This window comes from Scaptodrosophila lebanonensis, unplaced genomic scaffold (genome assembly GCF_003285725.1).
Source record: "Scaptodrosophila lebanonensis strain 11010-0011.00,11010-0021.00 unplaced genomic scaffold, SlebRS2 tig00000142-arrow-arrow-pilon, whole genome shotgun sequence".
Lineage (NCBI taxonomy): Eukaryota > Metazoa > Arthropoda > Insecta > Diptera > Drosophilidae > Scaptodrosophila > Scaptodrosophila lebanonensis.
This window is the reverse complement of record NW_022060589.1, coordinates 974,206-988,520: the sequence shown is the minus strand read 5'-3', so window position 1 is coordinate 988,520 and position 14,315 is coordinate 974,206. Positions and strand designations below refer to the sequence as shown.

At 40.9% G+C, this 14,315-nt stretch overlaps 1 protein-coding gene across 1 annotated transcript in view; it reads right to left on the bottom strand.

Annotated features, from left to right (window-relative positions):
* LOC115629329 (homeobox protein cut) overlaps positions 1-14,315 on the bottom strand; it is a 112,245-nt gene that overhangs the window by 45,592 nt on the left and 52,338 nt on the right. The window lies entirely within an intron of this gene.

Below are 14,315 nucleotides of genomic sequence, written 5' to 3'. Positions count from 1 at the left end.
GCCGAGCTCCTCAAACCTAGCCTGCCACTATCGACCCTCATTAATTTTACTTTTAAAGTCATTACGGGTTAAATTTAGCCAAATTAATACGTTGCAAAACTTTGGCCAACACACACATACACACACATACACACTCATATAGACTTGGAAAAAAGGCTTAGAAAAAGTTGGTCCCCCCTCCAACTCTACTTTAGTTGCATTAGCAACCGTAGAACCGACAAAAACTAAACAGCCAGCCGACAAATTTATAGTTTATCGTTGGTATCGATAAGCCAACTTGAAATTTTAGTGCTATTAGCGTTGACCTTAGACAGGCAAAAGCCCTGAAAGCAGAGCCAGAAAGCCGGAAAGCCAGACAGGCGATGGCTTCGGCTTGGGCTCGAGCTTGGGCTTCGTTATGGTTGTGGGTTGGGTTTGGGATTGGGATTGGGGATTGGGATTGGGCGCAGTCAAGACCACGACGAAGGCCCATAATATTTGTTGTGCATAAAATAAAATCAAATGCCAAATGAGAAATTAAAACAACAAAAGCAACAACAGCACGAGCAACAGAAACAATTGCAAACGGCAACGACTGAGAAAAAAAGGTTACAAAAATATGCGGTGCAAACTTTTTTGGCAAATTAGTCTGGGCTCTCGGTTCGAGGCATTTGCTCGACTATGGGACTGTTGGACTGTAAGAGAGAGGGAGAGAGAGATGGAGAGATGGAGAGAGAGAGAGAGAGAGGGGGACTGTGGACGGGCCGTGCCGGGCCGGCCGGGCTAGGCATGGCTTTTCGTCGGCTTCGACTGCTGCTGTTGCTGCTAGAAAATTGCGACGGCAATGACTTTTACGGCTTTTTGGCTTCGATTTCATCGTTGATTTTTACTTGTTGGCCAGCTTTTTGGGCTTTTGGTTTTGTGAAATTTTATTTGTATAAATACCGGAAGCAATGGGCGGCAAAAGGCAAGAGTGTTGCAGGACACAAGAAATTGCTGGTGCGGCCGAGTGCGGGAGAGAGAGAGAGAGAGAGAGAGAGAGAGAGAGAGAGAGAGAGAGAGAGAGAGAGGGAGGGAGGGGGGAGAGGTCTAAGGACTCTTGCATGGGGCGTTGCAGGCAATAAAGAACTTTGGAAATTAGTGAGTCGATAGTCTATAGGCGGCAACAAGGTTTTTAGTTCTTAGGCACTGCTCTCTGTTTGTGTTTGTGTTTCTATTTTTGTTTTTGCATTTCAACTATTTGTTTCATTTTGCAAAGTTTTTCTTCATATCGATGAGACGTCGGCAACAGCAACTACAACGACCCAAAAGTTAAGCAGGAAGTCGTTACAAGCAGCCAAGTGGGTCTGAGTAAGTGGCAATTGCAGCAACATTTATTGCAAAGGGACTAGAGACGGACTAGAAGGTTTTAGGTTGCTAGTTAAGGCGATTAAATTGTCAATGGTTGGGGCATACTAATACTCCATATTAGAACTATTTGAATGCCTAAATTTTTTTATAATTATTATTTTTTCTTTAAAAATGTCTTCATACAGCAAATGTTTGAATGCCTAAATTTTTTTATAACTATTATTTTTTCTTCAAATATGTCTTCATATAGCAACTATTTGAATGCCCAATTATTAGACAGAACATGCTTATTATCTTCATAGTTTGTATCTAAATTTTTATTGCATACAAGCATGTATTTCAATTTGTTGAATTCTATATTCTTATACAAAAGTTGCTGTTTCTTTTTTTTATCCTTTCCGCACTTGCCTTATCATTTGTTGTCTTTTTGTTTTTTGTTCCGCCTGCAGCTGAATGGCCCTTCAGTCGTATTTGTCAAACATCCTGAACCAGCGAGACAAACCGAAACCCCATCGACCAGCCCACTCCCGCCAATATCGCTGGCAACCCCAACCACATAAAACTCAATAATGGCGCATAGATATATATTTATGATATTTAAAAGCTCTTAAGTACAAACAACAGACAAGCCTGCCTGCCTCTTTGGCCCCCTCCCTTCAAACCGCCAGCATACACACGTCAGAAAGGAAGCTGCAGTTTTGTCCTCTTCATCGTTATTCATCGTCGTAGCCGTCGTCGTCGTCGTCATCGTCATCGGCACAGGGACTTAAATTGCCAGACAACTGCCAGCCTCTAGGTCCGTGTGCTGTCTGATTCTCATGCTGACTGTTCGCCGCAATGTCTGTGGCTGTTGTTGTTGTTGTTTTTGCGGCATGAGCTGCTTAAGCTTGAAAATTGTTTTCATAATACGGCAAACGTCGAGGACGACGCTTCTCGTTAGCTTTTTCTTGTTGTTTTTGCTGTCGAGAGTTACTTTATTTTTGTTTTTGAAAATCGATTGTTTGGCCATTTGAAATGATTAACATATTTCGTAAGTAGCCAGAAACTATGGCAAAGCAATTGTCAAGCATGAGATAGAAGCTCAAAAGAAAATAGATTTTCAATAAATTAAATAAATTGTTTGCATGTCTGATCCGCTCATTCTACTAAGGCGTCAGAGCTAGAGTTATCAAATTTTGTGTGAACATTCCGCAAATATATCTGCGCATATTAGCTGCAAATTTGAGAGTATGGACAATCGTTGATTGCAAATCTGCTTCATTTACCTGAACAACAAATTAGCACAAATGTTGGATTAGAGAGCATTGTCAAGAACATTGTTCCTCTTATGGCATTAGAAGCAACCACTAAACGCCTCCGCCTTGACTACCTTATCATCAACTCATCGCACTTTCCTTGCTTTCTTTCTACCCGAAACTTGTTGAAATGCAATCCTCGTGAGAAGCTCAACACTTGTCTCTCGCGCCAACTAGTTGTCTGTTGGACAGCGCGTAGTTCGCTGAAGTTTGGCAACAATGTCCTATACCGGAAGCTTTGTGTTTTGTATTTATTTATTTTTTTTGTCTTTTTCTTCAACGGGGGAGGGTGGGTGCTTTCTGCAGCATTTCTGAGCAAATCAATTAATTGTGCAGTCATGCAACCTTTTGTGGCCCAGTTCAAGCTCTTGTTGTACTTAACACAGCAGTTGCCGGCAACCAAATGAGTTAATTAACTAAAATGCGGGTGGCTTTGGGTATTTTTGGCTTCTTTTTTTGTTGCTTTTTATTTTATTTGTACTCCACACATAAGTCCGTCGACGACTTCAATGCCACTTCAATGGCTAGCCAATGCCCGTTCTACTGCATGTGTGTGTGTGTATGTGTGTGTGTGTGTGTGACTGAGTGTGTTTGTGTGTGTGCGTGTGTGGTCAGCTTATAGCAAAAGGCTTTAGTATTGAGCACCCTTTTAATGTTAGCATTTTTGGGTTTTTCATTTGGCAATTTTTTTTATTTTATTTTTGGTTTTTTTTTGGCGATGCGCCGCGCCATTTCATTTAATATTTCTGTGTGTAACGCCACTTCAAAGGCGCACAGCAACAAAATACCAAAAGAAACAACAACAACAAGAGTAAGCCGAAACGTAACGAAAAATGAAAACCGCGCGCCAAATATGTTAAGTGAAATGTTAACAGCGGGGCCAATGTGCTGAGCTGTTAACATTTCTATTAGCCAAACGATGTTGATCCCTTAGCCATGCACACACACACACACACACACATACACATTCACACGCACATATATATATATATTTGTCTGTTTAACCGTAAGTGCCTGGGATTTGCTTTTTGGAAAGCTTCAAATAATATCTGAGGGACTATTTACAAACTCTTCTTTTTTCTTTTTCGTTTTTTGATGCATTTAGAATGTAATTCGAGTTTTTCATCACTGCCTTTGAAAGATAACTTTTGCAGAGCTTGGAGTGGACTTTTTATACATTTCTACACACTATATTGCATATCATTAATGCCAGACATACACGAGTACTACAAGTATATGTTATTTTTGGAACTGACTGCTTAGTCCTAAACCTATTCATTTGCTTTATTCTCTGCAGGTGTGTTTTTTTTTGCAAGTAATATTTTTAAAGCTATGCGCTTATTATTAGTTAGACTTGATGGAGCTTTTCTAGCGAAGCAACAAGAGCATTGCCTTGGGAAATTGCTTAACACTTCTCTGGAAGCATCTAAAAACTAACTTTTGGTTCTCTTGTATTTATTAAAGAATCTAAATTAGTGAATTATTTCTGTCTTTTAGCAACACTTTGTTCCTTGGCAATGTTGATAAAAAGAAAACCTCTCCTTCCTACTCTTGCTTCTTTTGCTAAGGATATTCTAGGATATTTTTGTAACATTTTCTACTCAAGTCTATAGTCTTCTAGAGTCAATTTAATTTTACTTCATATATTTTGGTATTGCTCTGGCTATTCCCAATTATAAGTATTGTCCGTTTGACTGAAGTGCTTCTTAATTGAGTTTCGGGCAATCAAATTACACAGACGAGCATACATATATGCTGACCAGCAGTCTTTCATAATCCTAAGTCGTTACTTCTCGAATGCAAATTTGAATACTTCAACTGCCCCCTCCGCCCGTACACACCCACACAAAGGCACAAAGACTAAAGTGCTGCCAACTTTGCGCGCAGCTCGTGCCGCGGCGGCACATGTCAAAAAAAAAGAGGAAAAAAAAACGAGGCAAAAAAAAAGCGCGCGCGCGCCTGCCAACCCCCGATATTTGTTCATGTGTGTGCATATATACAATATATGTGTGTATATGTATATGCATATGCATATATGAGGGGCATGTATAGTATTTATGCTCATGTATAGGGAAATATGAATAAGAATTTTTGCATGTGGCATTGTCTCAAGCTGTTTCTGAAGTGAGTCGAACGCTCGACGTTGACGTTTTGTCGCATGGCAGCGGCAGCTGTCAGTATGCGGCAGAGTAGCAAGAAAGGTCGTATGATGATGAAGGACGGCGGGTGCAGGGAGCAGGAAGCAGGGAGCAGGGAGGAGCGAGGTAAGAGTAGTAGAATGTAGAGTGGGCAGCACTTTTTGTAATTAGTACGAAAAGCAACGTTATGAATTGTGCTTCAAGCTATGCTCGAGTGCTAGCTGCCTGCCTGCCTGCCTGGTTGTTGTTGCTGCTGCTGCTGTTGTTGTTGTTGTTGTAGGCGGTCCGTCCACAGCCCCTCAAGCGCAGAACGTTGCTGCATTGTGTGACCGCACAATAAATCAAAGCAAATCAATGCGACGACTGCTGTTGCGATTGCGATTGTTCTTAACATTGTGGCCAGCAGACTGGGGATAGGGTAGGGGCTGGGGCTGGGGCAGGGGCGGGGGCGGTGGTTGAGAAGCTTAAACAGTCAGCGGCCGAGTTCTTTTGATTTAGGGGCGGCTGTCAGTGTTGCCTTGGGTTGACATTTACTCAAGTCAATGGAACATTGTCGAATGCGAGAAAAAAGAGCCCTCCCAAGGGGGGGCAGAGCGGGAGAAGAGTTGTGCCTCACATCAGCTGCCTGTGCCACTTAAACGCCTACATGACATGACATAAAGCCCATGCAAAATCGTCTATGTATGCATGGGAGTGTGTGTGTGTGTGTGTGTGTGTGTGTGTGCCGTGCCTTAAGAAAGAACCAAACATTTTCACAATTACACAGACATTAGACAGCGGTAGCAGCAGCAGGAAAAAAGTGAAAAGTTAAAAGTTGTGCGAATGCTGCTGCTAGGCGTAGGCTGGGGGACTTAGTCACGTATCTGTGTGTTTGTATGCTTGTGTGTTTATATCAATTGCTTTATGGCTCTAGTAGCGGCATTCAAGAAACTGTAGCCTGACATTAGGCGCAGCAGCATGAGAATCAAGCGAATAAGAAGACGGAAAAGAAGCAGAAAGTGGGGAAAAGTGGCGTTGAATGGCAGCTCCACATATGAAGCACAAAATCTAGAGGTAAGTATGTTGCCATTGAATTAGAAGTACAAGTATATACTATGTGTGGAACTTGTCTATAAAGTCAAGTCGTATGCTAACAGATCTCATGTGTACGAGTATGTATGTGTGTGTGAAGGCCAACACACATAATGTGTAGCATTGAGCTCAAACACATAGCTATGATAGCATCTGAATTATAATTCATGCGATCAAATATTCAATTGAGAAATATCAATAGAAATCAGAGCAGTAGCTGCCAATTAGATCTACTATAAAAATATATAAAAGGCGTTGGAAAGCTGAAATGAGCTCAGCAATTTACGTTCAATAAATAAATTTCTAAAGAAATCCATATTGTAAGTTCTTCTTCTATAAATATTTAATTTATAAACCATTTAAATACGAGCCTAAAAAATAGTTTTCATAGAAAAGTTTCTATTAGAAATGTATTAAATGTTTTCATTTTTCTGTCCATTTCTTACTTCTCACAAATTTTTATTTTATTGCTCTTCTATTCATAAATATTTTGAATGTTTTTACTGCATATTTGTGCACTTACTAGGAGAGCCAAGTATTTTGCTCTTCAAACTGTTCACACATGCTTCATACTTAGGTTCCATTGCTGCAATGATTTTGGTTTTCCATTTGTTGTTGTTTGTTTTGCTTTTTTCAGGCATGCCTTTGCATTTGCTTTACAATTTCAAACATCATTAGCAACGCACACATAAATTATGTGGAAGGGCGGACGGAGGGGGGAGGAGACTGTAAGCAAACACACAGCTTACTAAAATATATACACACACCCACACCCACACACCCACACACACACGCATATCCCTTTTTGCTAATTATTTATTTAAATATTAAACAAAAATACCCACAGAAAAAAGAAACAGACCCTAAAAAAACTGCAACAAAAAGCAAAATGAGTGAAAAGAGAGTGGCATAAAATCAACACACACACACTCACACACGCACACACACAGACGTGCTAAAGACGCAAATGATGTATTGATGCTGTTTCTGCTTCTGCTTCTGCTCTTGCTGCTGCTGCTTGTGGCTGGGGGGCATGGTGTGTTTGTTTGGAAGGAGCTGGGTGGGCATGTCTGTAGCAAAGACGCACGTGAAATGAAAATATGTACATACATACATATGTACATACATATAAAAATTAAAAAAAAAAAAATGAAAAATACAAAACAAGCAACAAACGACGACGTCGTCAAGCCAAAGAAAAGCTACGAGTAGCGAACGTGCTTGTGTGTGTGTGCGAAAGAGTTGGCTAGAAATGTGTGTGTGTGTGTGAGTATGTTGTGCATATGTAAATACATAACTGTACATGACTGCGTGGCTGACTGACTGGCAGCCTGTCTGTCTGTCTGTCTGTATGTTTGTCTGCCTTTTGCCTCTTCTCTCTGTATGCTAACTAATATTTTCTAATTTAAAATTCTGTTTCTTTTTTATTGCCTGCCACACACGACACCCCCAAAACATTCACACACACACACACACTTACGCAGACACACAAACACCCACACATATGCATGTAAATTTATAAATTTCTATTTACTTATCAAAAATCAGCAGGCAAGCAGGCAGGCAGGCAGCTTCAGCAGGCATTGAAAAAACAAAGAGTTGTATTTATTATTACCCTCAAGCAGCGACAGAAAAAAGATCGTAACGTAACTCGAAGCGACGATGGTGATGACGACGCTAAAGCAGAATCAAAATGCGGATGGAAGATGGCAGAAGATGGTGGAAGGTGGAAGGTGGAAGGAGAATGGCTGAAAAGTACGAAGTTGAGTTGAGAACTGCGTGCACGCCCAAATGTATGCTATACAAAATATAAATTAGCTTTGATATGCGAAGCTGCTGCTGCTGCCTGCCTGCCAGCCTGCCTGTCTGATGAGTGAGTAAGCGAGAGAGCAGGGGTTGTGGGTGGAGGAGGAGGCTGTAAAAAAGGATTATATACACGCGTGCGCCATGTGTGTGTGTCCCAGTGTTTGTGTGTGTGTGAAAAGATGCTGAAAAAAGGATTAATGCGCGCGCCAAAGAAGAAGCCAACGAACAAGAGACAACCAACCAGCGTGAGAGCAGTGGGGGGCTTTTGCCACTGCTCTTGTTGTTGTTTTCTGCCTGACTATATGCTTCGATTTTTAATGCGTCATATGACAAGCAGCCAGTTGTTGGTAAGCAAGTATTTGCATATACATATCTATGCATGCCTCTGCATGTTTGTGTGCATGTGTGGATGGGTAATTGTGAGCTGCTCGCTTAAAGGGTAGCACAGTGGTGTGGGCACGAATAGGGGGGTTGGGGGTAGTCAGTGCGCTTGGGGCGCTGGCGAGACTGCCGAAGTGTCAAAGAAAAATGTGTGGCGTTTTATAACTCAAAGATACAGTTACACACAAACACACACACGCACACACACAGACAGACATATAGACACAGCTGTGCATAGCATTAGACTTTGCCTAATTGCTGACTGACAACAAATTTTGTGTGGTGTGAGGCAGCAGGGGAAGGGGGCAGGCAATGAAATGGGACTAAAGGTTTGCCGAAGCTGACAAAATCGTAAAAAAGCATTGGCCGAACAATGCAGTGTAACGATATGTTTGAATAGCTCACATATACATATATAGTATATGAGCTTATAGGTTTGTCAGATTCTAGATAAATAATTTCACTGCAGGTGCTAGGGATCGCATTATACTTGTATGCATAATCAATTGCACAGCAATAGTGTGTAGCTTTAAATAATTTTACTATCTAGCTGAGGTATTTTCTTTTGTCTGCATCTATGAACGTTTTGATGCCAAACAATATGGGAATTAGAAAACACAAAACTTGAATGAAGATGGCGCCAATATTTATGTTTAAATCAAATTTGTTAACGACTAAGTATGTAGTTTTTGAAGGCAAACATAAGTAAACAAGAAATATTCCTCTTTGTCTTCTGATCAATATGCGTTTTATTTGATATCTACTTGGCCAATAGTGTACACCTAACTGTGTTTACACGTCAGATTGGTCTCAGAAACAAACATTGATCATATGCAGAAATAGCTGATTGGTTTCTTATCTCTAAAAAAATAAATATGCAATTTTTAATTTTCAAACTGTGTAAAAAATTGTGTGAAAAAAGACCGTGTAAAAACAGAACTAGCTTTCACTTAAAATATACGTTTGGTGCTTGGTTTTCTAAATTGCTGTCCACTTGATTCAATTCAATTTTCAGCTCACTCTGGCATTGCTGTTAGTCCAACGCCGCACTGCTGTCCAGCTGCCCTCAGTCATTATCAATACTGACCCTTTTTGTTGGTTCTTTTGAGGCTTATCCTCGTCCACCCACCTCCACCCCACCTCCACCTCCAGTTCGTTCTATGGATTTGTCATGCTGTTGCTCGTTCGCCCAAAAGTAATAATAATTTTTTGGCTTATCCTTATTATTACATAACGTATGCATACCTTTTGTCAGTGTACATATATATATATATATATTTATATGTAGTATAATGCCTCACCATCTGACCAATCGTACATCAAAAATTAATGTGCACACACACACACTCGTTCATTTTATTTTAAGGAGTAGGGGGTGGTGTGTGACCCTTTTTTGTGCAGCCGCATTGTGCGCCATTGTTATAAGCACCACCATAACCATCACAAGCTCCTGCACCCCCCCCCCCCCTCCCCACTCCTCTTGCTCCCCCACCCCCTCACTGGCCTTGCAGCGCACGCCTTTTGGTCACTTTTTTGTTGGTAGGCCTTTTTCGGCAACATTTTTTGGTTTTTCATTTCTGTGTACGAGCGAGTATGTGTGTATGTTTTTTTTTTTCTTTTTTAAGTAAATAATTAAGCATTACACTGACCAAATAGCACATGTGGGTGGTTTTGGGTTCGGCCAGCTTGATTCTACATACATGTACAAGTCAAGGCAACTCGTCGCAGACAAATCCAAATAAATATAACTCATATGGGCTGTTTGTAGAGGCAGTGGGCAGGGGATGCCTGGTCAGGCCATACAAATAATGATTAGATGTCCCTTTTCTCTCGCTCACGCGATTGTGTGTGTGTGTGTGTTTGTGGCTTTCACTTTGTTTTCTACGCTTTGTGTGCATGTGTGTGTGTTTAATTTTTGACATTTTTATGCGGGCCTCAAAATAAGGCATACAAAAAATTCAAGCTCCATGTGTTATCAAACTCTAGCGGGCAGCTGCAAAAAGGTGGGTGGCTGCTTTGCCGGAAGGGGCGTGGGTTGGGGGGAGGTTTGGGGCCGGTGAGGGTGAGGATAAGTTAAAAGCAAGGGTTGCATGTGTGAGTGTGTGTGAGTTACATAAATTTGACATTTTAAAATCTAACCGAAATTAATGATTTGTATTTAGACTGAGGGCACACAACACAAAGGCAACGCTATGAAATAACGTACAGTTGAGCACAAAAAGTATGTGCAGCTATTTCTGATTGGCACTAAGCATACAGACAGTTGGCCATCCTAATTACACAAAAAACTCTGTCTAACAGTATACATAGTACAATTTGTTCGCACGTCTGAACGCCCGTATTTAAACAACTATTGCAAATATTGTTATCAGTCTTGGTAAATAGGCTCTTCTTATCATAGTGCTCATCAAGTTTATGTTTTCTTTCGTTATGTTTCTAGATGGGTGCAAATAATTTCCGGAAAAAGCTAAATTGATAAACATATACTCGTATATAGTGCTAAGCCGTACGTATCTGCATGTCTGAACGCCTGTGCTTTGTAGACTATGGCCACTTCAGCTATCAAGCTCTGCTGTATAAAATCTGCTGTTCATTCTACAGATTAAGTTTGTCTTTTTTTTTTTTTTGGTCAATAGCTTCAAAAATTTGGCAGCTCTAACCAAAATCTATTTGTTGCTAGATATATGTATATCGAACTAACTAAATCGTTGAGCACGCAGGCACTCCCAGCTAATGTCTCGTTGCCGTTTTCTTGTTCAAAAGCCCAGTTGAAGGGCTGTCAAAATATTTACTGTGGGCCGCCCATGTCCAACACAAAAGCTTACAACAGTGCTGACCGAAAGGCACAATGCAAATATTTCATTGCATAACCTAGGGCGTCTTCTATATGCTCGTACAAATGTATGTATGTTTTTTGTTTTTTGTGTGTTTGAAAAATGATGTGTGCTAAGCTGAAGCCTAATTAGGCCTAATTAAATATACATATACATAGCTACATACATACTTGTATATGTACGTGTAGAGGCCTGGCGTATGATCCATTATGGGTCCTTTGTTCAACCCTTTGGCAAGTTGGTTTTGGTTAATTTTTATGTTTCTCTACCATTTTTAATTAGTTTTTGCATTAATATTAATTATGTATTAATTTTTAGGCAACCCGTTTACAGGACACACTTACGCCCACAAATCAATAAAGAACAGTACAATCCCAAAACCCCCAACCGCTTAGGATCCAACATCCATCCCCCAGCGCTAGCGCCAGCACTTCTCTAATTCGGTGCCTTGCCACACCAACAGTCAAATCTTTAATTAAGCCGAAAATTAAGCAATTTATTATTTTGCTTGTAACGATGCCCAGATAGTACAACAGCAACAACAACAAGAATAACGGCAAGAGGAGCTAAGTGGTAGACGTTGCCAACGTTGAACATTTTACAATTTCAATCAAAATTTCCAATCAATGTCAATTCATTATGCGAGAGTCGAGACAGAGACAGAGGCAGAGCCAGAGCCAGAGATAGAGACTGAGGTTGGGACTGAGTCACAGCCACAGCCACAAAGCAACCCAAAAAAGCAACCTAGGCAACGCAAACGCAATCTGTGTGCTGTGTGCCGCTGCTCCTGATGGGACAGGACAGGACGGGATGAGGTGGGACATCAACTTGAAAGCAAGCAACAACCCTGGCGAAGCCAAAGGCGAAACTCAACTCTGGCATTTTTAATGAAAGCAACGCACAAAGTTGCTTGTCAAGTTTGCCTAATCAAAATCGACAACATTTTATAGTTTGGTGTGGCTGGCAGAGAGACAACGCTTCACCTTCACCATATATTGGGATGGAATGGGGGAAATCGGGGGAGGCGGGGCCCATTGGCGGGTGGAATGAAGTATGTGGGTGTGGGTGTTCTTGTTGGCAGCGCGAGTGTGTGACAAACAAATATTTGAGAACGTAAATCAGAAATCTTTCGCTTTCATTTGGCAATCCTTTTGTGCCCTAGTATTTGTGGGGGAAGGTTTTTCCTGGGTATAGAGAATCGGGTATAGAGAGTCGAAATCGAAAAACATTTCGTGTATTAAAACCGAAACGAATTAATTTAATTAATTACAATCATGTCTTATTAGAGACGAGGCGAACGTATGAAGGCGACGCGATGATGCTGAGCCCTCAGATGGCAAGACACGACAAGACAAGACGTTTTGAGTGTGCGACTTCGATGGGGGGTGGAGGTGGGGTGGAGGTTGCTTCTTGCCTCAAATGAAAGACAGTTTTGTTGCCAAATTGTAGCAACAACAACAACAATCACAATAGGCAAGCAAAGAGTTGTGCCTCGCTTTTGTTTCAAGTGTTGCCTCAAGTTTGGTTGTTCGACTATCGAGGGCTTTGCTTAGGCTGGTTTTGGGTTTTTGAGGGGGTTGGGTTGCCTGGGGTTGTACTGCTGCTGCTGCTGCTGCTGCTTCTTCCTCTTCTTCGTATTCTTCCTCTTCTTGGATGTGTAATAGCGCAAATTTTATGCTCACATCATTTATAAATGCCTGATTTGTTATTTACAAAACGAGACAAGTTGTGTATGGGCTGGCTGGATGGCAGGATGGCTGACTGCCTGGCTGCCTTTCATTTCGGGGGTGGTGCTAGTGGCTTAGATATGAGTGTGTATGTGACAGTATGTGGTTGTGTGGGTGCCGCCACTTAATTTGAATTTGAGTAATTGGCAAGCGCTGGCAAACGTCGCACTTGATTTGATATATAGCTAACAGTACAACTGATTTAACGGCCAAATAACAGTAAGGCCTACGCTCTATACATCTATATGCAAGCATGTGTGTGTGTATGTGGAAGAAGGCGGAAGGGGGGGAAGAGGGGGTGTGTGTGTGTGATTGACTTGAAGCACGACTAATAGTGATGGCTTGCCAATCTGCTGAGCAAGTGGCTTAGACTTGTTATTCCGAATAAAAATGAAAGTGGCATTTCAATTTCAATTGAATTAATCCATTAACCCAATAGCAATCCCAGTTGATTAATATTGAACTTAAAATATAATAAATATATATAAAAAATATTCAACATTTGAATACAGCTTCAAATATATTCTTAAAATTATTATCAAAATATTAACATATGGAAATGTTCAACCAACACAATATCGACTTGTTGTTTTTGATGAAAACTTTAACGAGCTAACCCTCAAAATATTTTAATATCGATATCAAAATATGAAATGGATTATATTGCTTTTTACCAAAGCAAATGAAGTGCTTTTGCATAACTCTCCAGCCAGCTATCAATTTCCGGAATGTCGGCTTGGTATTTCGAAATTTGTTTAGTCATTATTGGGTGTTATATTATACATTTCCTAATAATTGTATACAATGGCTTGCAATTGTTATTGATAATATGAGCGCATTTCCTAATAAAGTGACGCCGCTCCACATTCCAATAAATCGGTCTGTAGTCGGCCCACATGTCGCATACGCAATATTTCCATTGTGCGAACACAAAAACATATTTATAAGCTAAACAGTAGTCGAAAGCCATTAAAACCCCCACACACACACACACACACACACGCACTATAATAATAATTACAATTTCTGATATTCTGCTACTTCATTTTAGTTTACACTTTGTTGTCATTGCTGCTGCTGATGATGATGTTGTTGTTGTTGTTAATTAATTTCTGTAAAAATATTTATTATTATTAGGCGGCAAGCGACAGAGACGACGACGGCGGCGACGGCAACGACATCGTCGACCGTGCCACATTGCATCGAACTGGGCAGACACTCGATATATAAATCGCATGCTCCGTCAGCCAAACACCTCGCCCCCCCTCCCTCTCCGCACCACCATCCACCATCCTCCCCACACAGCCCACTTCACAGACTATGATGGTGAACGACTTGACTGTCACTAAATGGCTCATCTAACTGCAATGCTTCATAGAAATTTCGTTGGGCGGTTTGGGCAGCAGGGGCTGAGCTGAATGGCTGGCTGCGGTTTGCAACTTATTTTTGCAACAACAATGAACACACACACAGACACACACACGCTCATAGATAGAGAGACAGACGCATAGATAGACAAACTGCAAATCACAAAATGAAAATCGAAAAGTCTATGCACATATATATATATATATATATATAAATTATATATGTATGTATGTTTGTATGATTTGGCTTATGGCAACAAAAATTTACACTCCAACAGACGACGATGTCGCCATCGCCATATCGTCGTGCCAGTCAGTCAGAATTTGCGCGTACCAGTCGCCTGCCCTCCCTTTCCATTTCTTTTCC